At 49.1% G+C, this 23,711-nt stretch overlaps 11 non-coding genes across 11 annotated transcripts; all 11 read left to right on the top strand.

Moving 5' to 3' along the window:
* Positions 1 to 1,476: 1,476 nt before the first annotated feature.
* On the top strand, positions 1,477 to 1,548 carry trnap-cgg. Its single transcript has one exon. It is a non-coding gene; the product is annotated as a tRNA-Pro (tRNA).
* Positions 1,549 to 4,006: 2,458 nt separating this feature from the next.
* On the top strand, positions 4,007 to 4,078 carry trnap-cgg. The gene has a single exon. It is a non-coding gene; the product is annotated as a tRNA-Pro (tRNA).
* A 2,883-nt stretch (positions 4,079 to 6,961) lies between these two features.
* trnap-cgg lies at positions 6,962 to 7,033 on the top strand. Its single transcript has one exon. It is a non-coding gene; the product is annotated as a tRNA-Pro (tRNA).
* A 3,730-nt stretch (positions 7,034 to 10,763) lies between these two features.
* On the top strand, positions 10,764 to 10,835 carry trnaa-agc. Its single transcript has one exon. It is a non-coding gene; the product is annotated as a tRNA-Ala (tRNA).
* Positions 10,836 to 12,870: 2,035 nt separating this feature from the next.
* Positions 12,871 to 12,942, top strand: trnap-cgg. The gene has a single exon. It is a non-coding gene; the product is annotated as a tRNA-Pro (tRNA).
* A 2,882-nt stretch (positions 12,943 to 15,824) lies between these two features.
* On the top strand, positions 15,825 to 15,896 carry trnap-cgg. Its single transcript has one exon. It is a non-coding gene; the product is annotated as a tRNA-Pro (tRNA).
* Positions 15,897 to 17,942: 2,046 nt separating this feature from the next.
* On the top strand, positions 17,943 to 18,014 carry trnap-cgg. The gene has a single exon. It is a non-coding gene; the product is annotated as a tRNA-Pro (tRNA).
* A 1,279-nt stretch (positions 18,015 to 19,293) lies between these two features.
* trnap-cgg lies at positions 19,294 to 19,365 on the top strand. Its single transcript has one exon. It is a non-coding gene; the product is annotated as a tRNA-Pro (tRNA).
* A 1,279-nt stretch (positions 19,366 to 20,644) lies between these two features.
* trnap-cgg lies at positions 20,645 to 20,716 on the top strand. The gene has a single exon. It is a non-coding gene; the product is annotated as a tRNA-Pro (tRNA).
* Positions 20,717 to 22,074: 1,358 nt separating this feature from the next.
* On the top strand, positions 22,075 to 22,146 carry trnap-cgg. Its single transcript has one exon. It is a non-coding gene; the product is annotated as a tRNA-Pro (tRNA).
* Positions 22,147 to 22,993: 847 nt separating this feature from the next.
* Positions 22,994 to 23,065, top strand: trnap-cgg. The gene has a single exon. It is a non-coding gene; the product is annotated as a tRNA-Pro (tRNA).
* The last annotated feature ends 646 nt before the right edge of the window (positions 23,066 to 23,711 follow it).

Here is a 23,711-nt window from a genome sequence, read left to right as displayed (position 1 = left end):
CCAGGACTTACTTTAGGAAATGTTGATGCGCAGTGGAACCAAGCTGAAAGATTGGTCTTACCTGCAGACCACTCTAAATATTTGTTGTGAAGAAAGGCACTGAATAAAAGGTACCCTTGCCCCAGGCTCGTTCGTCTAGGGGTATGATTCTCGCTTCGGGTGCGAGAGGTCCCGGGTTCAACTCCCCGACGAGCCCTTCTTTCCAAAACAAACGCCAGACTTTACTGCAAGAATCGACGCTAACGAAACAAACAAAGACGAAACTCTTTTGTTAGCATTGAAGGAAAAGAGCCAATTTTGGACCAGATTTTTTACTTGCTCAGGCCTGCAAGGGGTCCTGACAAAACAAGACCCAGGGGAGCACTCAGCGGCTCGTTGGTCTAGGGGTATGATTCTCGCTTTGGGTGCGAGAGGTCCCGGGTTCAAATCCCGGACGAGCCCTTTTGTGCTTCCTCACCAATTCTTTGTCGGCCTCACTGTCTAACGCGTTTCTGCTGTGGAGATTTAGCCTCAGCTGGATGTATATTTTTTCCCCCTGAGCCATCACATTGCGGCTCGTTGGTCTAGGGGTATGATTCTCGCTTTGGGTGCGAGAGGTCCCGGTTTCAAATCCCGGACGAGCCCGCAGGCGTTACACGTGCATTTCATTGAAATGTGTTAATTTTCAACTCTCGTCAGTGATCTAGAAAATGATGTTGTTGTTTTTTCAGCTAAATTCATAGCCAGTCAAGGCTTGTTGGTCTAGGGTATGATTCTCGCTTAGGGTGCGAGAGGTCCCGGGTTCAAATCCCAGACAAGTCCTTCCCCACGCAACTATTTGTCATTATCAGGTGCTTGTGTCAGCACTGTCTTACCTTTGCTGTACAGCATATAGCCGGCAGCTTTTCTGCAACTAAACAACACCACACCTCCCTTTCCTTTCAGCTAAATATTGCTTCACAGAAGGCTCGATATAAGCGTTTGAGCAGCGTGGCTTGTTGGTCTAGGGGTATGATTCTCGCTTAGGGTGCGAGAGGTCCCGGTTTCAAATCCCGGACGACACCTTTCCCACGCATCTTTCTGTCAGTATGATGTGTTTTTTGTCAGCACCGTCTCTCCTTTGCTGTACAGCATGTAGCCGGCAGCTTTTCTGCAACTCAACACCACCCGACCTGCCTTTCCTTTCAGTTAAATATTGCTGCACAAAATGCTCGACAAAAGCTTTTGCGCTGCGTGGCTCGTTGGTCTAGGGGTATGATTCTCGCTTAGGGTGCGAGAGGTCCCGGGTTCAAATCCCGGACGAGCCCTCTGTTCTGTGAAACTCTGCAACTTTTGCTGCTAGCTGCCACCGGTGAACTGCTGCAGTTCGTTACCCAGGACTTACTTTAGGAAATGTTGATGCGCAGTGGAACCAAGCTGAAAGATGGGTCTTACCTGCAGACCACTCTAAATATTTGTTGTGAAGAAAGGCACTGAATAAAAGGTACCCTTGCCCCAGGCTCGTTCGTCTAGGGGTATGATTCTCGCTTCGGGTGCGAGAGGTCCCGGGTTCAACTCCCGGACGAGCCCTTCTTTCCAAAACAAACGCCAGACTTTACTGCAAGAATCGACGCTAACGAAACAAACAAAGACGAAACTCTTTTGTTAGCATTGAAGGAAAAGAGCCAATTTTGGACCAGATTTTTTACTTGCTCAGGCCTGCAAGGGGTCCTGACAAAACAAGACCCAGGGGAGCACTCAGCGGCTCGTTGGTCTAGGGGTATGATTCTCGCTTTGGGTGCGAGAGGTCCCGGGTTCAAATCCCGGACGAGCCCGCAGGCGTTACAGGTGCATTTCATTGAAATGTGTTAATTTTCAACTCTCGTCAGTGATCTAGAAAATTATGTTGTTGTTTTTTCAGCTAAATTCATAGCCAGTCAAGGCTTGTTGGTCTAGGGTATGATTCTCGCTTAGGGTGCGAGAGGTCCCGGGTTCAAATCCCAGACAAGTCCTTCCCCACGCAACTATTTGTCATTATCAGGTGCTTGTGTCAGCACCGTCTCTCCTTTGCTGTACAGCATGTAGCCGGCAGCTTTTCTGCAACTCAACACCACCCGACCTGCCTTTCCTTTCAGTTAAATATTGCTGCACAAAACGCTCGACAAAAGCTTTTGCGCAGCGTGGCTCGTTGGTCTAGGGGTATGATTCTCGCTTAGGGTGCGAGAGGTCCCGGGTTCAAATCCCGGACGAGCCCTCTGTTCTGTGAAACTCTGCAACTTTTGCTGCTAGCTGCCACCGGTGAACTGCTGCAGTTCGTTACCCAGGACTTACTTTAGGAAGTGTTGATGCGCAGTGGAACCAAGCTGAAAGATTGGTCTTACCTGCAGACCACTCTAAATATTTGTTGTGAAGAAAGTCACTGAATAAAAGGTACACTTGCCCCAGGCTCGTTGGTCTAGGGTTATGATTCTCGCTTAGGGTGCGAGAGGTCCCGGGTTCAAATCCCGGACGAGCCCTCTGTTCTGTGAAACTCTGCAACTTTTGCTGCTAGCTGCCACCGGTGAACTGCTGCAGTTCGTTACCCAGGACTTACTTTAGGAAGTGTTGATGCGCAGTGGAACCAAGCTGAAAGATTGGTCTTACCTGCAGACCACTCTAAATATTTGTTGTGAAGAAAGGCACTGAATAAAAGGTACCCTTGCCCCAGGCTCGTTGGTCTAGGGGTATGATTCTCGCTTCGGGTGCGAGAGGTCCCGGGTTCAACGCCCTTCTTTCCGAAACAAACGCCAGACTTTACTGCAAGAATCGACGCTAACGAAACAAACAAAGACGAAACTCTTTTGTTAGCATTGAAGGAAAAGAGCCAATTTTGGACCAGATTTTTTACTTGCTCAGGCCTGCAAGGGGTCCTGACAAAACAAGACCCAGGGGAGCACTCAGCGGCTCGTTGGTCTAGGGGTATGATTCTCGCTTTGGGTACGAGAGGTCCCGGGTTCAAATCCCGGACGATCCCTTTTGTGCTTCCTCACCAATTCTTTGTCGGCCTCACTGTCTAACGCGTTTCTGCTGTGGAGATTTAGCCTCAGTTGGATGTATATTTTTTCCCCCTGAGCCATCACATTGCGGCTCGTTGGTCTAGGGGTATGATTCTCGCTTTGGGTGCGAGAGGTCCCGGGTTCAAATCCCGGACGAGCCCGCAGGCGTTACAGGTGCATTTCATTGAAATGTGTTAATTTTCAACTCTCGTCAGTGATCTAGAAAATTATGTTGTTGTTTTTTCAGCTAAATTCATAGCCAGTCAAGGCTTGTTGGTCTAGGGTATGATTCTCGCTTAGGGTGCGAGAGGTCCCGGGTTCAAATCCCAGACAAGTCCTTCCCCACGCAACTATTTGTCATTATCAGGTGCTTGTGTCAGCACTGTCTTACCTTTGCTGTACAGCATATAGCCGGCAGCTTTTCTGCAACTAAACAACACCACACCTCCCTTTCCTTTCAGCTAAATATTGCTTCACAGAAGGCTCGATATAAGCGTTTGAGCAGCGTGGCTCGTTGGTCTAGGGGTATGATTCTCGCTTAGGGTGCGAGAGGTCCCGGTTTCAAATCCCGGACGACACCTTTCCCACGCATCTTTCTGTCAGTATGATGTGTTTTTTGTCAGCACCGTCTCTCCTTTGCTGTACAGCATGTAGCCGGCAGCTTTTCTGCAACTCAACACCACCCGACCTGCCTTTCCTTTCAGTTAAATATTGCTGCACAAAATGCTCGACAAAAGCTTTTGCCCTGCGTGGCTCGTTGGTCTAGGGGTATGATTCTCGCTTAGGGTGCGAGAGGTCCCGGGTTCAAATCCCGGACGAGCCCTCTGTTCTGTGAAACTCTGCAACTTTTGCTGCTAGCTGCCACCGGTGAACTGCTGCAGTTCGTTACCCAGGACTTACTTTAGGAAATGTTGATGCGCAGTGGAACCAAGCTGAAAGATTGGTCTTACCTGCAGACCACTCTAAATATTTGTTGTGAAGAAAGGCACTGAATAAAAGGTACCCTTGCCCCAGGCTCGTTCGTCTAGGGGTATGATTCTCGCTTCGGGTGCGAGAGGTCCCGGGTTCAACTCCCGGACGAGCCCTTCTTTCCAAAACAAACGCCAGACTTTACTGCAAGAATCGACGCTAACGAAACAAACAAAGACGAAACTCTTTTGTTAGCATTGAAGGAAAAGAGCCAATTTTGGACCAGATTTTTTACTTGCTCAGGCCTGCAAGGGGTCCTGACAAAACAAGACCCAGGGGAGCACTCAGCGGCTCGTTGGTCTAGGGGTATGATTCTCGCTTTGGGTGCGAGAGGTCCCGGGTTCAAATCCCGGACGAGCCCTTTTGTGCTTCCTCACCAATTCTTTGTCGGCCTCACTGTCTAACGCGTTTCTGCTGTGGAGATTTAGCCTCAGTTGGATGTATATTTTTTCCCCCTGAGCCATCACATTGCGGCTCGTTGGTCTAGGGGTATGATTCTCGCTTTGGGTGCGAGAGGTCCCGGGTTCAAATCCCGGACGAGCCCGCAGGCGTTACAGGTGCATTTCATTGAAATGTGTTAATTTTCAACTCTCGTCAGTGATCTAGAAAATTATGTTGTTGTTTTTTCAGCTAAATTCATAGCCAGTCAAGGCTTGTTGGTCTAGGGTATGATTCTCGCTTAGGGTGCGAGAGGTCCCGGGTTCAAATCCCAGACAAGTCCTTCCCCACGCAACTATTTGTCATTATCAGGTGCTTGTGTCAGCACTGTCTTACCTTTGCTGTACAGCATATAGCCGGCAGCTTTTCTGCAACTAAACAACACCACACCTCCCTTTCCTTTCAGCTAAATATTGCTGCACAGAAGGCTCGACATAAGCGTTTGAGCAGAGTGGCTCGTTGGTCTAGGGGTATGATTCTCGCTTAGCGTGCGAGAGGACCGGGGTTCAAATCCCGGACGAGACCTTTCCCACGCAACTTTCTGTCAGTATGATGTGTTTGTGTCAGCACCGTCTCTCCTTTGCTGTACAGCATGTAGCCGGCAGCTTTTCTGCAACTCAACACCACCCGACCTGCCTTTCCTTTCAGTTAAATATTGCTGCACAAAACGCTCGACAAAAGCTTTTGCGCAGCGTGGCTCGTTCGTCTAGGGGTATGATTCTCGCTTAGGGTGCGAGAGGTCCCGGGTTCAAATCCCGGACGAGCCCTCTGTTCTGTGAAACTCTGCAACTTTTGCTGCTAGCTGCCACCGGTGAACTGCTGCAGTTCGTTACCCAGGACTTACTTTAGGAAGTGTTGATGCGCAGTGGAACCAAGCTGAAAGATTGGTCTTACCTGCAGACCACTCTAAATATTTGTTGTGAAGAAAGTCACTGAATAAAAGGTACACTTGCCCCAGGCTCGTTGGTCTAGGGTTATGATTCTCGCTTAGGGTGCGAGAGGTCCCGGGTTCAAATCCCGGACGAGCCCTCTGTTCTGTGAAACTCTGCAACTTTTGCTGCTAGCTGCCACCGGTGAACTGCTGCAGTTCGTTACCCAGGACTTACTTTAGGAAGTGTTGATGCGCAGTGGAACCAAGCTGAAAGATTGGTCTTACCTGCAGACCACTCTAAATATTTGTTGTGAAGAAAGGCACTGAATAAAAGGTTCCCTTGCCCCAGGCTCGTTGGTCTAGGGGTATGATTCTCGCTTCGGGTGCGAGAGGTCCCGGGTTCAACGCCCTTCTTTCCGAAACAAACGCCAGACTTTACTGCAAGAATCGACGCTAACGAAACAAACAAAGACGAAACTCTTTTGTTAGCATTGAAGGAAAAGAGCCAATTTTGGACCAGATTTTTTACTTGCTCAGGCCTGCAAGGGGTCCTGACAAAACAAGACCCAGGGGAGCACTCAGCGGCTCGTTGGTCTAGGGGTATGATTCTCGCTTTGGGTACGAGAGGTCCCGGGTTCAAATCCCGGACGATCCCTTTTGTGCTTCCTCACCAATTCTTTGTCGGCCTCACTGTCTAACGCGTTTCTGCTGTGGAGATTTAGCCTCAGTTGGATGTATATTTTTTCCCCCTGAGCCATCACATTGCGGCTCGTTGGTCTAGGGGTATGATTCTCGCTTTGGGTGCGAGAGGTCCCGGGTTCAAATCCCGGACGAGCCCGCAGGCGTTACAGGTGCATTTCATTGAAATGTGTTAATTTTCAACTCTCGTCAGTGATCTAGAAAATTATGTTGTTGTTTTTTCAGCTAAATTCATAGCCAGTCAAGGCTTGTTGGTCTAGGGTATGATTCTCGCTTAGGGTGCGAGAGGTCCCGGGTTCAAATCCCAGACAAGTCCTTCCCCACGCAACTATTTGTCATTATCAGGTGCTTGTGTCAGCACTGTCTTACCTTTGCTGTACAGCATATAGCCGGCAGCTTTTCTGCAACTAAACAACACCACACCTCCCTTTCCTTTCAGCTAAATATTGCTTCACAGAAGGCTCGATATAAGCGTTTGAGCAGCGTGGCTCGTTGGTCTAGGGGTATGATTCTCGCTTAGGGTGCGAGAGGTCCCGGTTTCAAATCCCGGACGACACCTTTCCCACGCATCTTTCTGTCAGTATGATGTGTTTTTTGTCAGCACCGTCTCTCCTTTGCTGTACAGCATGTAGCCGGCAGCTTTTCTGCAACTCAACACCACCCGACCTGCCTTTCCTTTCAGTTAAATATTGCTGCAAAAAATGCTCGACAAAAGCTTTTGCCCTGCGTGGCTCGTTGGTCTAGGGGTATGATTCTCGCTTAGGGTGCGAGAGGTCCCGGGTTCAAATCCCGGACGAGCCCTCTGTTCTGTGAAACTCTGCAACTTTTGCTGCTAGCTGCCACCGGTGAACTGCTGCAGTTCGTTACCCAGGACTTACTTTAGGAAATGTTGATGCGCAGTGGAACCAAGCTGAAAGATTGGTCTTACCTGCAGACCACTCTAAATATTTGTTGTGAAGAAAGGCACTGAATAAAAGGTACCCTTGCCCCAGGCTCGTTCGTCTAGGGGTATGATTCTCGCTTCGGGTGCGAGAGGTCCCGGGTTCAACTCCCGGACGAGCCCTTCTTTCCAAAACAAACGCCAGACTTTACTGCAAGAATCGACGCTAACGAAACAAACAAAGACGAAACTCTTTTGTTAGCATTGAAGGAAAAGAGCCAATTTTGGACCAGATTTTTTACTTGCTCAGGCCTGCAAGGGGTCCTGACAAAACAAGACCCAGGGGAGCACTCAGCGGCTCGTTGGTCTAGGGGTATGATTCTCGCTTTGGGTGCGAGAGGTCCCGGGTTCAAATCCCGGACGAGCCCTTTTGTGCTTCCTCACCAATTCTTTGTCGGCCTCACTGTCTAACGCGTTTCTGCTGTGGAGATTTAGCCTCAGTTGGATGTATATTTTTTCCCCCTGAGCCATCACATTGCGGCTCGTTGGTCTAGGGGTATGATTCTCGCTTTGGGTGCGAGAGGTCCCGGGTTCAAATCCCGGACGAGCCCGCAGGCGTTACAGGTGCATTTCATTGAAATGTGTTAATTTTCAACTCTCGTCAGTGATCTAGAAAATTATGTTGTTGTTTTTTCAGCTAAATTCATAGCCAGTCAAGGCTTGTTGGTCTAGGGTATGATTCTCGCTTAGGGTGCGAGAGGTCCCGGGTTCAAATCCCAGACAAGTCCTTCCCCACGCAACTATTTGTCATTATCAGGTGCTTGTGTCAGCACTGTCTTACCTTTGCTGTACAGCATATAGCCGGCAGCTTTTCTGCAACTAAACAACACCACACCTCCCTTTCCTTTCAGCTAAATATTGCTGCACAGAAGGCTCGACATAAGCGTTTGAGCAGAGTGGCTCGTTGGTCTAGGGGTATGATTCTCGCTTAGCGTGCGAGAGGACCGGGGTTCAAATCCCGGACGAGACCTTTCCCACGCAACTTTCTGTCAGTATGATGTGTTTGTGTCAGCACCGTCTCTCCTTTGCTGTACAGCATGTAGCCGGCAGCTTTTCTGCAACTCAACACCACCCGACCTGCCTTTCCTTTCAGTTAAATATTGCTGCACAAAACGCTCGACAAAAGCTTTTGCGCAGCGTGGCTCGTTGGTCTAGGGGTATGATTCTCGCTTAGGGTGCGAGAGGTCCCGGGTTCAAATCCCGGACGAGCCCTCTGTTCTGTGAAACTCTGCAACTTTTGCTGCTAGCTGCCACCGGTGAACTGCTGCAGTTCGTTACCCAGGACTTACTTTAGGAAGTGTTGATGCGCAGTGGAACCAAGCTGAAAGATTGGTCTTACCTGCAGACCACTCTAAATATTTGTTGTGAAGAAAGTCACTGAATAAAAGGTACACTTGCCCCAGGCTCGTTGGTCTAGGGTTATGATTCTCGCTTAGGGTGCGAGAGGTCCCGGGTTCAAATCCCGGACGAGCCCTCTGTTCTGTGAAACTCTGCAACTTTTGCTGCTAGCTGCCACCGGTGAACTGCTGCAGTTCGTTACCCAGGACTTACTTTAGGAAGTGTTGATGCGCAGTGGAACCAAGCTGAAAGATTGGTCTTACCTGCAGACCACTCTAAATATTTGTTGTGAAGAAAGGCACTGAATAAAAGGTACCCTTGCCCCAGGCTCGTTGGTCTAGGGGTATGATTCTCGCTTCGGGTGCGAGAGGTCCCGGGTTCAACGCCCTTCTTTCCGAAACAAACGCCAGACTTTACTGCAAGAATCGACGCTAACGAAACAAACAAAGACGAAACTCTTTTGTTAGCATTGAAGGAAAAGAGCCAATTTTGGACCAGATTTTTTACTTGCTCAGGCCTGCAAGGGGTCCTGACAAAACAAGACCCAGGGGAGCACTCAGCGGCTCGTTGGTCTAGGGGTATGATTCTCGCTTTGGGTACGAGAGGTCCCGGGTTCAAATCCCGGACGATCCCTTTTGTGCTTCCTCACCAATTCTTTGTCGGCCTCACTGTCTATCGCGTTTCTGCTGTGGAGATTTAGCCTCAGTTGGATGTATATTTTTTCCCCCTGAGCCATCACATTGCGGCTCGTTGGTCTAGGGGTATGATTCTCGCTTTGGGTGCGAGAGGTCCCGGGTTCAAATCCCGGACGAGCCCGCAGGCGTTACAGGTGCATTTCATTGAAATGTGTTAATTTTCAACTCTCGTCAGTGATCTAGAAAATTATGTTGTTGTTTTTTCAGCTAAATTCATAGCCAGTCAAGGCTTGTTGGTCTAGGGTATGATTCTCGCTTAGGGTGCGAGAGGTCCCGGGTTCAAATCCCAGACAAGTCCTTCCCCACGCAACTATTTGTCATTATCAGGTGCTTGTGTCAGCACTGTCTTACCTTTGCTGTACAGCATATAGCCGGCAGCTTTTCTGCAACTAAACAACACCACACCTCCCTTTCCTTTCAGCTAAATATTGCTTCACAGAAGGCTCGATATAAGCGTTTGAGCAGCGTGGCTCGTTGGTCTAGGGGTATGATTCTCGCTTAGGGTGCGAGAGGTCCCGGTTTCAAATCCCGGACGACACCTTTCCCACGCATCTTTCTGTCAGTATGATGTGTTTTTTGTCAGCACCGTCTCTCCTTTGCTGTACAGCATGTAGCCGGCAGCTTTTCTGCAACTCAACACCACCCGACCTGCCTTTCCTTTCAGTTAAATATTGCTGCACAAAATGCTCGACAAAAGCTTTTGCCCTGCGTGGCTCGTTGGTCTAGGGGTATGATTCTCGCTTAGGGTGCGAGAGGTCCCGGGTTCAAATCCCGGACGAGCCCTCTGTTCTGTGAAACTCTGCAACTTTTGCTGCTAGCTGCCACCGGTGAACTGCTGCAGTTCGTTACCCAGGACTTACTTTAGGAAATGTTGATGCGCAGTGGAACCAAGCTGAAAGATTGGTCTTACCTGCAGACCACTCTAAATATTTGTTGTGAAGAAAGGCACTGAATAAAAGGTACCCTTGCCCCAGGCTCGTTCGTCTAGGGGTATGATTCTCGCTTCGGGTGCGAGAGGTCCCGGGTTCAACTCTCGGACGAGCCCTTCTTTCCAAAACAAACGCCAGACTTTACTGCAAGAATCGACGCTAACGAAACAAACAAAGACGAAACTCTTTTGTTAGCATTGAAGGAAAAGAGCCAATTTTGGACCAGATTTTTTACTTGCTCAGGCCTGCAAGGGGTCCTGACAAAACAAGACCCAGGGGAGCACTCAGCGGCTCGTTGGTCTAGGGGTATGATTCTCGCTTTGGGTGCGAGAGGTCCCGGGTTCAAATCCCGGACGAGCCCTTTTGTGCTTCCTCACCAATTCTTTGTCGGCCTCACTGTCTAACGCATTTCTGCTGTGGAGATTTAGCCTCAGTTGGATGTATATTTTTTCCCCCTGAGCCATCACATTGCGGCTCGTTGGTCTAGGGGTATGATTCTCGCTTTGGGTGCGAGAGGTCCCGGGTTCAAATCCCGGACGAGCCCGCAGGCGTTACAGGTGCATTTCATTGAAATGTGTTAATTTTCAACTCTCGTCAGTGATCTAGAAAATTATGTTGTTGTTTTTTCAGCTAAATTCATAGCCAGTCAAGGCTTGTTGGTCTAGGGTATGATTCTCGCTTAGGGTGCGAGAGGTCCCGGGTTCAAATCCCAGACAAGTCCTTCCCCACGCAACTATTTGTCATTATCAGGTGCTTGTGTCAGCACTGTCTTACCTTTGCTGTACAGCATATAGCCGGCAGCTTTTCTGCAACTAAACAACACCACACCTCCCTTTCCTTTCAGCTAAATATTGCTGCACAGAAGGCTCGACATAAGCGTTTGAGCAGAGTGTCTCGTTGGTCTAGGGGTATGATTCTCGCTTAGCGTGCGAGAGGACCGGGGTTCAAATCCCGGACGAGACCTTTCCCACGCAACTTTCTGTCAGTATGATGTGTTTGTGTCAGCACCGTCTCTCCTTTGCTGTACAGCATGTAGCCGGCAGCTTTTCTGCAACTCAACACCACCCGACCTGCCTTTCCTTTCAGTTAAATATTGCTGCACAAAACGCTCGACAAAAGCTTTTGCGCAGCGTGGCTCGTTGGTCTAGGGGTATGATTCTCGCTTAGGGTGCGAGAGGTCCCGGGTTCAAATCCCGGACGAGCCCTCTGTTCTGTGAAACTCTGCAACTTTTGCTACTAGCTGCCACCGGTGAACTGCTGCAGTTCGTTACCCAGGACTTACTTTAGGAAGTGTTGATGCGCAGTGGAACCAAGCTCAAAGATTGGTCTTACCTGCAGACCACTCTAAATATTTGTTGTGAAGAAAGTCACTGAATAAAAGGTACACTTGCCCCAGGCTCGTTGGTCTAGGGTTATGATTCTCGCTTAGGGTGCGAGAGGTCCCGGGTTCAAATCCCGGACGAGCCCTCTGTTCTGTGAAACTCTGCAACTTTTGCTGCTAGCTGCCACCGGTGAACTGCTGCAGTTCGTTACCCAGGACTTACTTTAGGAAGTGTTGATGCGCAGTGGAACCAAGCTGAAAGATTGGTCTTACCTGCAGACCACTCTAAATATTTGTTGTGAAGAAAGGCACTGAATAAAAGGTACCCTTGCCCCAGGCTCGTTGGTCTAGGGGTATGATTCTCGCTTCGGGTGCGAGAGGTCCCGGGTTCAACGCCCTTCTTTCCGAAACAAACGCCAGACTTTACTGCAAGAATCGACGCTAACGAAACAAACAAAGACGAAACTCTTTTGTTAGCATTGAAGGAAAAGAGCCAATTTTGGACCAGATTTTTTACTTGCTCAGGCCTGCAAGGGGTCCTGACAAAACAAGACCCAGGGGAGCACTCAGCGGCTCGTTGGTCTAGGGGTATGATTCTCGCTTTGGGTACGAGAGGTCCCGGGTTCAAATCCCGGACGATCCCTTTTGTGCTTCCTCACCAATTCTTTGTCGGCCTCACTGTCTAACGCGTTTCTGCTGTGGAGATTTAGCCTCAGTTGGATGTATATTTTTTCCCCCTGAGCCATCACATTGCGGCTCGTTGGTCTAGGGGTATGATTCTCGCTTTGGGTGCGAGAGGTCCCGGGTTCAAATCCCGGACGAGCCCGCAGGCGTTACAGGTGCATTTCATTGAAATGTGTTAATTTTCAACTCTCGTCAGTGATCTAGAAAATTATGTTGTTGTTTTTTCAGCTAAATTCATAGCCAGTCAAGGCTTGTTGGTCTAGGGTATGATTCTCGCTTAGGGTGCGAGAGGTCCCGGGTTCAAATCCCAGACAAGTCCTTCCCCACGCAACTATTTGTCATTATCAGGTGCTTGTGTCAGCACTGTCTTACCTTTGCTGTACAGCATATAGCCGGCAGCTTTTCTGCAACTAAACAACACCACACCTCCCTTTCCTTTCAGCTAAATATTGCTGCACAGAAGGCTCGACATAAGCGTTTGAGCAGTGTGGCTCGTTGGTCTAGGGGTATGATTCTCGCTTAGGGTGCGAGAGGTCCAGGGTTCAAGTCCCGGACGAGACCTTTCCCACGCAACTTTCTGGCAGTATGATGTGTTTGTGTCAGCTCCGTCTCTCCTTTGCTGTACAGCATGTAGCCGGCAGCTTTTCTGCAACTCAACACCACCCGACCTGCCTTTCCTTTCAGTTAAATATTGCTGCACAAAACGCTCGACAAAAGCTTTTGCGCAGCGTGGCTCGTTGGTCTAGGGGTATGATTCTCGCTTAGGGTGCGAGAGGTCTCGGGTTCAAATCCCGGACGAGCCCTCTGTTCTGTGAAACTCTGCAACTTTTGCTGCTAGCTGCCACCGGTGAACTGCTGCAGTTCGTTACCCAGGACTTACTTTAGGAAATGTTGATGCGCAGTGGAACCAAGCTGAAAGATTGGTCTTACCTGCAGACCACTCTAAATATTTGTTGTGAAGAAAGGCACTGAATAAAAGGTACCCTTGCCCCAGGCTCGTTCGTCTAGGGGTATGATTCTCGCTTCGGGTGCGAGAGGTCCCGGGTTCAACTCCCGGACGAGCCCTTCTTTCCAAAACAAACGCCAGACTTTACTGCAAGAATCGACGCTAACGAAACAAACAAAGACGAAACTCTTTTGTTAGCATTGAAGGAAAAGAGCCAATTTTGGACCAGATTTTTTACTTGCTCAGGCCTGCAAGGGGTCCTGACAAAACAAGACCCAGGGGAGCACTCAGCGGCTCGTTGGTCTAGGGGTATGATTCTCGCTTTGGGTGCGAGAGGTCCCGGGTTCAAATCCCGGACGAGCCCTTTTGTGCTTCCTCACCAATTCTTTGTCGGCCTCACTGTCTAACGCGTTTCTGCTGTGGAGATTTAGCCTCAGTTGGATGTATATTTTTTCCCCCTGAGCCATCACATTGCGGCTCGTTGGTCTAGGGGTATGATTCTCGCTTTGGGTGCGAGAGGTCCCGGGTTCAAATCCCGGACGAGCCCGCAGGCGTTACAGGTGCATTTCATTGAAATGTGTTAATTTTCAACTCTCGTCAGTGATCTAGAAAATTATGTTGTTGTTTTTTCAGCTAAATTCATAGCCAGTCAAGGCTTGTTGGTCTAGGGTATGATTCTCGCTTAGGGTGCGAGAGGTCCCGGGTTCAAATCCCAGACAAGTCCTTCCCCACGCAACTATTTGTCATTATCAGGTGCTTGTGTCAGCACTGTCTTACCTTTGCTGTACAGCATATAGCCGGCAGCTTTTCTGCAACTAAACAACACCACACCTCCCTTTCCTTTCAGCTAAATATTGCTGCACAGAAGGCTCGACATAAGCGTTTGAGCAGAGTGGCTCGTTGGTCTAGGGGTATGATTCTCGCTTAGCGTGCGAGAGGACCGGGGTTCAAATCCCGGACGAGACCTTTCCCACGCAACTTTCTGTCAGTATGATGTGTTTGTGTCAGCACCGTCTCTCCTTTGCTGTACAGCATGTAGCCGGCAGCTTTTCTGCAACTCAACACCACCCGACCTGCCTTTCCTTTCAGTTAAATATTGCTGCACAATACGCTCGACAAAAGCTTTTGCGCAGCGTGGCTCGTTGGTCTAGGGGTATGATTCTCGCTTAGGGTGCGAGAGGTCCCGGGTTCAAATCCCGGACGAGCCCTCTGTTCTGTGAAACTCTGCAACTTTTGCTGCTAGCTGCCACCGGTGAACTGCTGCAGTTCGTTACCCAGGACTTACTTTAGGAAGTGTTGATGCGCAGTGGAACCAAGCTGAAAGATTGGTCTTACCTGCAGACCACTCTAAATATTTGTTGTGAAGAAAGTCACTGAATAAAAGGTACACTTGCCCCAGGCTCGTTGGTCTAGGGTTATGATTCTCGCTTAGGGTGCGAGAGGTCCCGGGTTCAAATCCCGGACGAGCCCTCTGTTCTGTGAAACTCTGCAACTTTTGCTGCTAGCTGCCACCGGTGAACTGCTGCAGTTCGTTACCCAGGACTTACTTTAGGAAGTGTTGATGCGCAGTGGAACCAAGCTGAAAGATTGGTCTTACCTGCAGACCACTCTAAATATTTGTTGTGAAGAAAGGCACTGAATAAAAGGTACCCTTGCCCCAGGCTCGTTGGTCTAGGGGTATGATTCTCGCTTCGGGTGCGAGAGGTCCCGGGTTCAACGCCCTTCTTTCCGAAACAAACGCCAGACTTTACTGCAAGAATCGACGCTAACGAAACAAACAAAGACGAAACTCTTTTGTTAGCATTGAAGGAAAAGAGCCAATTTTGGACCAGATTTTTTACTTGCTCAGGCCTGCAAGGGGTCCTGACAAAACAAGACCCAGGGGAGCACTCAGCGGCTCGTTGGTCTAGGGGTATGATTCTCGCTTTGGGTACGAGAGGTCCCGGGTTCAAATCCCGGACGATCCCTTTTGTGCTTCCTCACCAATTCTTTGTCGGCCTCACTGTCTATCGCGTTTCTGCTGTGGAGATTTAGCCTCAGTTGGATGTATATTTTTTCCCCCTGAGCCATCACATTGCGGCTCGTTGGTCTAGGGGTATGATTCTCGCTTTGGGTGCGAGAGGTCCCGGGTTCAAATCCCGGACGAGCCCGCAGGCGTTACAGGTGCATTTCATTGAAATGTGTTAATTTTCAACTCTCGTCAGTGATCTAGAAAATGATGTTGTTGTTTTTTCAGCTAAATTCATAGCCAGTCAGGGCTTGTTGGTCTAGGGTATGATTCTCGCTTAGGATGCGAGAGGTCCTGGGTTCAAATCCCAGACAAGTCCTTCCCCACGCAACTATTTGTCATTATCAGGTGCTTGTGTCAGCACTGTCTTACCTTTGCTGTACAGCATATAGCCGGCAGCTTTTCTGCAACTAAACAACACCACACCTCCCTTTCCTTTCAGCTAAATATTGCTGCACAGAAGGCTCGACATAAGCGTTTGAGCAGCGTGGCTCGTTGGTCTAGGGGTATGATTCTCGCTTAGGGTGCGAGAGGTCCCGGGTTCAAATCCCGGACGAGACCTTTCCCATGCAACTTTCTGTCAGTATCATGTGTTTGTGTCAGCACTGTCTCTTCTTTGCTGTACAGCATGTAGCCGGCAGCTTTTTTGCAACTCAACACCACCCGACCTGCCTTTCCTTTCAGTTAAATATTGCTGCACAAAACGCTCGACAAAAGCTTTCGCGCAGCGTGGCTTTTTGGTCTAGGGGTATGATTCTCGCTTAGGGTGCGAGAGGTCCCGGGTTCAAATCCCGGACGAGCCCTCTGTTCTGTGAAACTCTGCAACTTTTGCTGCTAGCTGCCACCGGTGAACTGCTGCAGTTCGTTACCCAGGACTTACTTTAGGAAATGTTGATGCGCAGTGGAACCAAGCTGAAAGATTGGTCTTACCTGCAGACCACTCTAAATATTTGTTGTGAAGAAAGGCACTGAATAAAAGGTACCCTTGGCCCAGGCTCGTTGGTCTAGGGGTATGATTCTCGCTTCGGGTGCGAGAGGTCCCGGGTTCAACTCCCGGACGAGCCCTTCTTTCCGAAACAAACGCCAGACTTTACTGCAAGAATCGACGCTAACGAAACAAACAAAGACGAAACTCTTTTGTTAGCATTGAAGGAAAAGAGCCAATTTTGGACCAGATTTTTTACTTGCTCAGGCCTGCAAGGGGTCCTGACAAAACAAGACCCAGGGGAGCACTCAGCGGCTCGTTGGTCTAGGGGTATGATTCTCGCTTTGGGTGCGAGAGGTCCCGGGTTCAAATCCCGGACGAGCCCTTTTGTGCTTCCTCACCAATTCTTTTTCGGCCTCACTGTCTAAAGGCTTCTACATACCTGACGCACCCGACCGGTAGCGCGACAATGTGACGTCAAAATGACGTAGATCTCTCTTGCGCGCCAGGGTTTTGGCCGTGTAGCGCGAGGTAGCGCACCACTCATTTTTTTTCAGACGAGCGCGACAAGGCGGAAACAGGAAGATGGACTAGTTCGAGGGCAAGCGAGTTGCAGTGTTTTGTTACAGTCGTGAATTTTTAATAGTTTGCTGGATAAGTTAACAAAGTTACTAGTGAGAGTTGCAACACATGGAATTAAGAGGAAAGAATAGAAACGATTTATTTTCAAACAAAGGATATCTATTAAGGCCTGAACAAAATCTCTTTCCACTTCAGGAAATTACACAAACTCATCCAGCTGCTAGCTAGCTAGCTAGCTAACTAAACTGTTTAAATTATTAAAATTTCCCTCGGGATGACTAAAGTACCTATCTATATATCCATCTATCTATCTATCTATCTACCTGTGCACACACCTTGGAAACTACATGATAATGATGATGGTAGTTGTGAATAGTAGCAACCAAAGTCTGAAGTACCATCACAGAGGCTAGCTACTGGTGTTTCTTACTGCAGCTTCTTCTGCTGTGTAAGTAGTTAATGTTAGTCTTTTCACAACAGCGACACCTCTGTTCAGGAGAATATTGCAACTAGTGTTGCGACCACCACGCGCGAGTATAAATGGTTACCGCGCTTCTGTGACGTCACATTGTCGCGCTACTGGTCGGGTGCGTCGAGTATGTGGGACGTTTAACGCGTTTCCTCTGTGGAGATTTAGCCTCAGTTGGATGTTTATTTTTTCCCCCTGCGCCATCACATTGCGGCTCGTTGGTCTAGGGGTATGATTCTCGCTTTGGGTGCGAGAGGTCCCGGGTTCAAATCCCGGACGAGCCCGCAGGCGTTACAGGTGCATTTCATTGAAATGTGTTAATTTTCAACTCTCGTCAGTGATCTAGAAAATGATGTTGTTGTTTTTTCAGCTAAATTCATAGCCTGTCAGGGCTTGTTGGTCTAGGGTATGATTCTCGCTTAGGATGCGAGAGGTCCTGGGTTCAAATCCCAGACAAGTCCTTCCCCACGCAACTATTTGTCATTATCAGGTGCTTGTGTCAGCACTGTCTTACCTTTGCTGTACAGCATATAGCCGGCAGCTTTTCTGCAACTAAACAACACCACACCTCCCTTTCCTTTCAGCTAAATATTGATGCACAGAAGGCTCGACATAAGTGTTTGAGCAGCGTGGCTCGTTGGTCTAGGGGTATGATTCTCGCTTAGGGTGCGAGAGGTCCCGGGTTCAAATCCCGGACGAGACCTTTCCCATGCAACTTTCTGTCAGTATCATGTGTTTGTGTCAGCACTGTCTCTTCTTTGCTGTACAGCATGTAGCCGGCAGCTTTTTTGCAACTCAACACCACCCGACCTGCCTTTCCTTTCAGTTAAATATTGCTGCACAAAACTCTCGACAAAAGCTTTTGTGCAGCGTGGCTCGTTGGTCTAGGGGTATGATTCTCCCTTAGGGTGCGAGAAGTCCCGGGTTCAAATCCCGGACGAGCCCTCTGTTCTGTGAAACTCTGCAACTTTTGCTGCTAGCTGCCACCGGTGAACTGCTGCAGTTCGTTACCCAGGACTTACTTTAGGAAATGTTGATGCGCAGTGGAACCAAGCTGAAACATTGGTCTTACCTGCAGACCACTCTAAATATTTGTTGTGAAGAAAGGCACTGAATAAAAGGTACCCTTGGCCCAGGCTCGTTGGTCTAGGGGTATGATTCTCGCTTCGGGTGCGAGAGGTCCCGGGTTCAACTCCCGGACGGGCCCTTCTTTCCGAAACAAACGCCAGACTTTACTGCAAGAATCGACGCTAACGAAACAAACAAAGACGAAACTCTTTTGTTAGCATTGAAGGAAAAGAGCCAATTTTGGACCAGATTTTTTACTTGCTCAGGCCTGCAAGGGGTCCTGACAAAACAAGACCCAGGGGAGCACTCAGTGGCTCGTTGGTCTAGGGGTATGATTCTCGCTTTGGGTGCGAGAGGTCCCGGGTTCAAATCCCGGACGAGCCCTTTTGTGCTTCCTCACCAATTCTTTGTCGGCCTCACTGTCTAACGCGTTTCTGCTGTGGAGATTTAGCCTCAGTTGGATGTATATTTTTTCCCCCTGAGCCATCACATTGCGGCTCGTTGGTCTAGGGGTATGATTCTCGCTTTGGGTGCGAGAGGTCCCGGGTTCAAATCCCGGACGAGCCCGCAGGCGTTACAGGTGCATTTCATTGAAATGTGTTAATTTTCAACTCTCGTCAGTGATCTAGAAAATTATGTTGTTGTTTTTTCAGCTAAATTCATAGCCAGTCAAGGCTTGTTGGTCTAGGGTATGATTCTCGCTTAGGGTGCGAGAGGTCCCGGGTTCAAATCCCAGACAAGTCCTTCCCCACGCAACTATTTGTCATTATCAGGTGCTTGTGTGAGCACTGTCTTACCTTTGCTGTACAGCATATAGCCGGCAGCTTTTCTGCAACTAAACAACACCACAACTCCCTTTCCTTTCAGCTAAATATTGCTGCACAGAAGGCTCGACATAAGCGTTTGAGCAGAGTGGCTCGTTGGTCTAGGGGTATGATTCTCGCTTAGGGTGCGATAGGTCCGGGGTTCAAATCCCGGACGAGACCTTTCCCACGCAACTTTCTGTCAGTATGATGTGTTTGTGTCAGCACCGTCTCTCCTTTGCTGTACAGCATGTAGCCGGCAGCTTTTCTGCAACTCAACACCACCCGACCTGCCTTTCCTTTCAGTTAAATATTGCTGCACAAAACGCTCGACAAAAGCTTTCGCGCAGCGTGGCTTGTTGGTCTAGGGGTATGATTCTCGCTTAGGGTGCGAGAGGTCCCGGGTTCAAATCCCGGACGAGCCCTCTGTTCTGTGAAACTCTGCAACTTTTGCTGCTAGCTGCCACCGGTGAACTGCTGCAGTTCGTTACCCAGGACTTACTTTAGGAAATGTTGATGCGCAGTGGAACCAAGCTGAAAGATTGGTCTTACCTGCAGACCACTCTAAATATTTGTTGTGAAGAAAGGCACTGAATAAAAGGTACCCTTGGCCCAGGCTCGTTGGTCTAGGGGTATGATTCTCGCTTCGGGTGCGAGAGGTCCTGGGTTCAACTCCCGGACGGGCCCTTCTTTCCGAAACAAACGCCAGACTTTACTGCAAGAATCGACGCTAACGAAACAAACAAAGACGAAACTCTTTTGTTAGCATTGAAGGAAAAGAGCCAATTTTGGACCAGATTTTTTACTTGCTCAGGCCTGCAAGGGGTCCTGACAAAACAAGACCCAGGGGAGCACTCAGCGGCTCGTTGGTCTAGGGGTATGATTCTCGCTTTGGGTGCGAGAGGTCCCGGGTTCAAATCCCGGACGAGCCCTTTTGTGCTTCCTCACCAATTCTTTGTCGGCCTCACTGTCTAACGCGTTTCCTCTGTGGAGATTTAGCCTCAGTTGGATGTTTATTTTTTCCCCCTGCGCCATCACATTGCGGCTCGTTGGTCTAGGGGTATGATTCTCGCTTTGGGTGCGAGAGGTCCCGGGTTCAAATCCCGGACGAGCCCGCAGGCGTTACAGGTGCATTTCATTGAAATGTGTTAATTTTCAACTCTCGTCAGTGATCTAGAAAATGATGTTGTTGTTTTTTCAGCTAAATTCATAGCCAGTCAAGGCTTGTTGGTCTAGGGTATGATTCTCGCTTAGGATGCGAGAGGTCCCGGGTTCAAATCCCAGACAAGTCCTTCCCCACGCAACTATTTGTCATTATCAGGTGCTTGTGTCAGCACTGTCTTACCTTTGCTGTACAGCATATAGCCGGCAGCTTTTCTGCAACTAAACAACACCACACCTCCCTTTCCTTTCAGCTAAATATTGCTCCACAGAAGGCTCGACATAAGCGTTTGAGCAGCGTGGCTCGTTGGTCTAGGGGTATGATTCTCGCTTAGGGTGCGAGAGGTCCCGGGTTCAAATCCCGGACGAGACCTTTCCCACGCAACTTTCTGTCAGTACCATGTGTTTGTGTCAGCACTGTCTCTCCTTTGCTGTACAGCATGTAGCCGGCAGCTTTTTTGCAACTCAACACCACCCGACCTGCCTTTCCTTTCAGTTAAATATTGCTGCACAAAACTCTCGACAAAAGCTTTTGTGCAGCGTGGCTCGTTGGTCTAGGGGTATGATTCTCGCTTAGGGTGCGAGAGGTCCCGGGTTCAAATCCCGGACGAGCCCTCTGTTCTGTGAAACTCTGCAACTTTTGCTGCTAGCTGCCACCGGTGAACTGCTGCAGTTCGTTACCCAGGACTTACTTTAGGAAATGTTGATGCGCAGTGGAACCAAGCTGAAAGATTGGTCTTACCTGCAGACCACTCTAAATATTTGTTGTGAAGAAAGGCACTGAATAAAAGGCACCCTTGGCCCAGGCTCGTTGGTCTAGGGGTATGATTCTCGCTTCGGGTGTGAGAGGTCCCGGGTTCAACTCCCGGACGGGCCCTTCTTTCCGAAAAAAACGCCAGACTTTACTGCAAGAATCGACGCTAACGAAACAAACAAAGACGAAACTCTTTTGTTAGCATTGAAGGAAAAGAGCCAATTTTGGACCAGATTTTTTACTTGCTCAGGCCTGCAAGGGGTCCTGACAAAACAAGACCCAGGGGAGCACTCAGCGGCTCGTTGGTCTAGGGGTATGATTCTCGCTTTGGGTGCGAGAGGTCCCGGGTTCAAATCCCGGACGAGCCCGCAGGCGTTACAGGTGCATTTCATTGAAATGTGTTAATTTTCAACTCTCGTCAGTGATCTAGAAAATTATGTTGTTGTTTTTTCAGCTAAATTCATAGCCAGTCAAGGCTTGTTGGTCTAGGGTATGATTCTCGCTTAGGGTGCGAGAGGTCCCGGGTTCAAATCCCAGACAAGTCCTTCCCCACGCAACTATTTGTCATTATCAGGTGCTTGTGTCAGCACTGTCTTACCTTTGCTGTACAGCATATAGCCGGCAGCTTTTCTGCAACTAAACAACACCACACCTCCCTTTCCTTTCAGCTAAATATTGCTGCACAGAAGGCTCGACATAAGCGTTTGAGCAGAGTGGCTCGTTGGTCTAGGGGTATGATTCTCGCTTAGGGTGCGAGAGGTCCGGGGTTCAAATCCCGGACGAGACCTTTCCCACGCAACTTTCTGTCAGTATGATGTGTTTGTGTCAGCACCGTCTCTCCTTTGCTGTACAGCATGTAGCCGGCAGCTTTTCTGCAACTCAACACCACCCGACCTGCCTTTCCTTTCAGTTAAATATTGCTGCACAAAACGCTCGACAAAAGCTTTTGCGCAGCGTGGCTCGTTGGTCTAGGGGTATGATTCTAGCTTAGGGTGCGAGAGGTCTCGGGTTCAAATCCCGGACGAGCCCTCTGTTCTGTGAAACTCTGCAACTTTTGCTGCTAGCTGCCACCGGTGAACTGCTGCAGTTCGTTACCCAGGACTTACTTTAGGAAATGTTGATGCGCAGTGGAACCAAGCTGAAAGATTGGTCTTACCTGCAGACCACTCTAAATATTTGTTGTGAAGAAAGGCACTGAATAAAAGGTACCCTTGCCCCAGGCTCGTTGGTCTAGGGGTATGATTCTCGCTTAGGGTGCGAGAGGTCCCGGGTTCAAATCCCGGACGAGCCCTCTGTTATGTGAAACTCTGCAACTTTTGCTGCTAGCTGCCACCGGTGAACTGCTGCAGTTCGTTACCCAGGACTTACTTTAGGAAATGTTGATGCACAGTGGAACCAAGCTGAAAGATTGGTCTTACCTGCAGACCACTCTAAATATTTGTTGTGAAGAAAGGCACTGAATAAAAGGTACCCTTGCCCCAGGCTCGTTGGTCTAGGGGTATGATTCTCGCTTCGGGTGCGAGAGGTCCCGGGTTCAACTCCCGGACGAGCCCTTCTTTCCGAAACAAACGCCAGACTTTACTGCAAGAATCGACGCTAACGAAACAAACAAAGACGAAACTCTTTTGTTAGCATTGAAGGAAAAGAGCCAATTTTGGACCAGATTTTTTACTTGCTCAGGCCTGCAAGGGGTCCTGACAAAACAAGACCCAGGGGAGCACTCAGCTTTCCGAAACAAACGCCAGACTTTACTGCAAGAATCGACGCTAACGAAACAAACAAAGACGAAACTCTTTTGTTAGCATTGAAGGAAAAGAGCCAATTTTGGACCAGATTTTTTACTTGCTCAGGCCTGCAAGGGGTCCTGACAAAACAAGACCCAGGGGAGCACTCAGCGGCTCGTTGGTCTAGGGGTATTATTCTCGCTTTGGGTGCGAGAGGTCCCGGGTTCAAATCCCGGACGAGACCTTTCCCACGCAACTTTCTGTCAGTATGATGTGTTTGTGTCAGCACCGTCTCTCCTTTGCTGTACAGCATGTAGCCGGCAGCTTTTCTGCAACTCAACACCACCCGACCTGCCTTTCCTTTCAGTTAAATATTGCTGCACAAAACGCTCGACAAAAGCTTTTGCGCAGCGTGGCTCGTTGGTTTAGGGGTATGATTCTCGCTTAGGGTGCGAGAGGTCTCGGGTTCAAATCCCGGACGAGCCCTCTGTTATGTGAAACTCTGCAACTTTTGCTGCTAGCTGCCACCGGTGAACTGCTGCAGTTCGTTACCCAGGACTTACTTTAGGAAATGTTGATGCACAGTGGAACCAAGCTGAAAGATTGGTCTTACCTGCAGACCACTCTAAATATTTGTTGTGAAGAAAGGCACTGAATAAAAGGTACCCTTGCCCCAGGCTCGTTGGTCTAGGGGTATGATTCTCGCTTCGGGTGCGAGAGGTCCCGGGTTCAACTCCCGGACGAGCCCTTCTTTCCGAAACAAATGCCAGACTTTACTGCAAGAATCGACGCTAACGAAACAAACAAAGACGAAACTCTTTTGTTAGCATTGAAGGAAAAGAGCCAATTTTGGACCAGATTTTTTACTTGCTCAGGCCTGCAAGGGGTCCTGACAAAACAAGACCCAGGGGAGCACTCAGCGGCTCGTTGGTCTAGGGGTATGATTCTCGCTTTGGGTGCGAGAGGTCCCGGGTTCAAATCCCGGACGAGCCCTTTTGTGCTTCCTCACCAATTCTTTGTCGGCCTCACTGTCTAACACGTTTCTCCTGTGGAGATTTAGCCTCAGTTGGATGTATATTTTTTCCCCCTGAGCCATCACATTGCGGCTCGTTGGTCTAGGGGTATGATTCTCGCTTTGGGTGCGAGAGGTCCCGGGTTCAAATCCCGGACGAGCCCGCAGGCGTTACAGGTGCATTTCATTGAAATGTGTTAATTTTCAACTCTCGTCAGTGATCTAGAAAATTATGTTGTTGTTTTTTCAGCTAAATTCATAGCCAGTCAAGGCTTGTTGGTCTAGGGTATGATTCTCGCTTAGGGTGCGAGAGGTCCCGGGTTCAAATCCCAGACAAGTCCTTCCCCACGCAACTATTTGTCATTATCAGGTGCTTGTGTCA

Source organism: Alosa sapidissima, chromosome 8, assembly GCF_018492685.1.
Source record: "Alosa sapidissima isolate fAloSap1 chromosome 8, fAloSap1.pri, whole genome shotgun sequence".
Classification (NCBI taxonomy): Eukaryota; Metazoa; Chordata; class Actinopteri; order Clupeiformes; family Clupeidae; genus Alosa; species Alosa sapidissima.
Note: the sequence above shows the minus strand (reverse complement) of the source record. Positions and strands in the feature narration are given on the sequence as shown.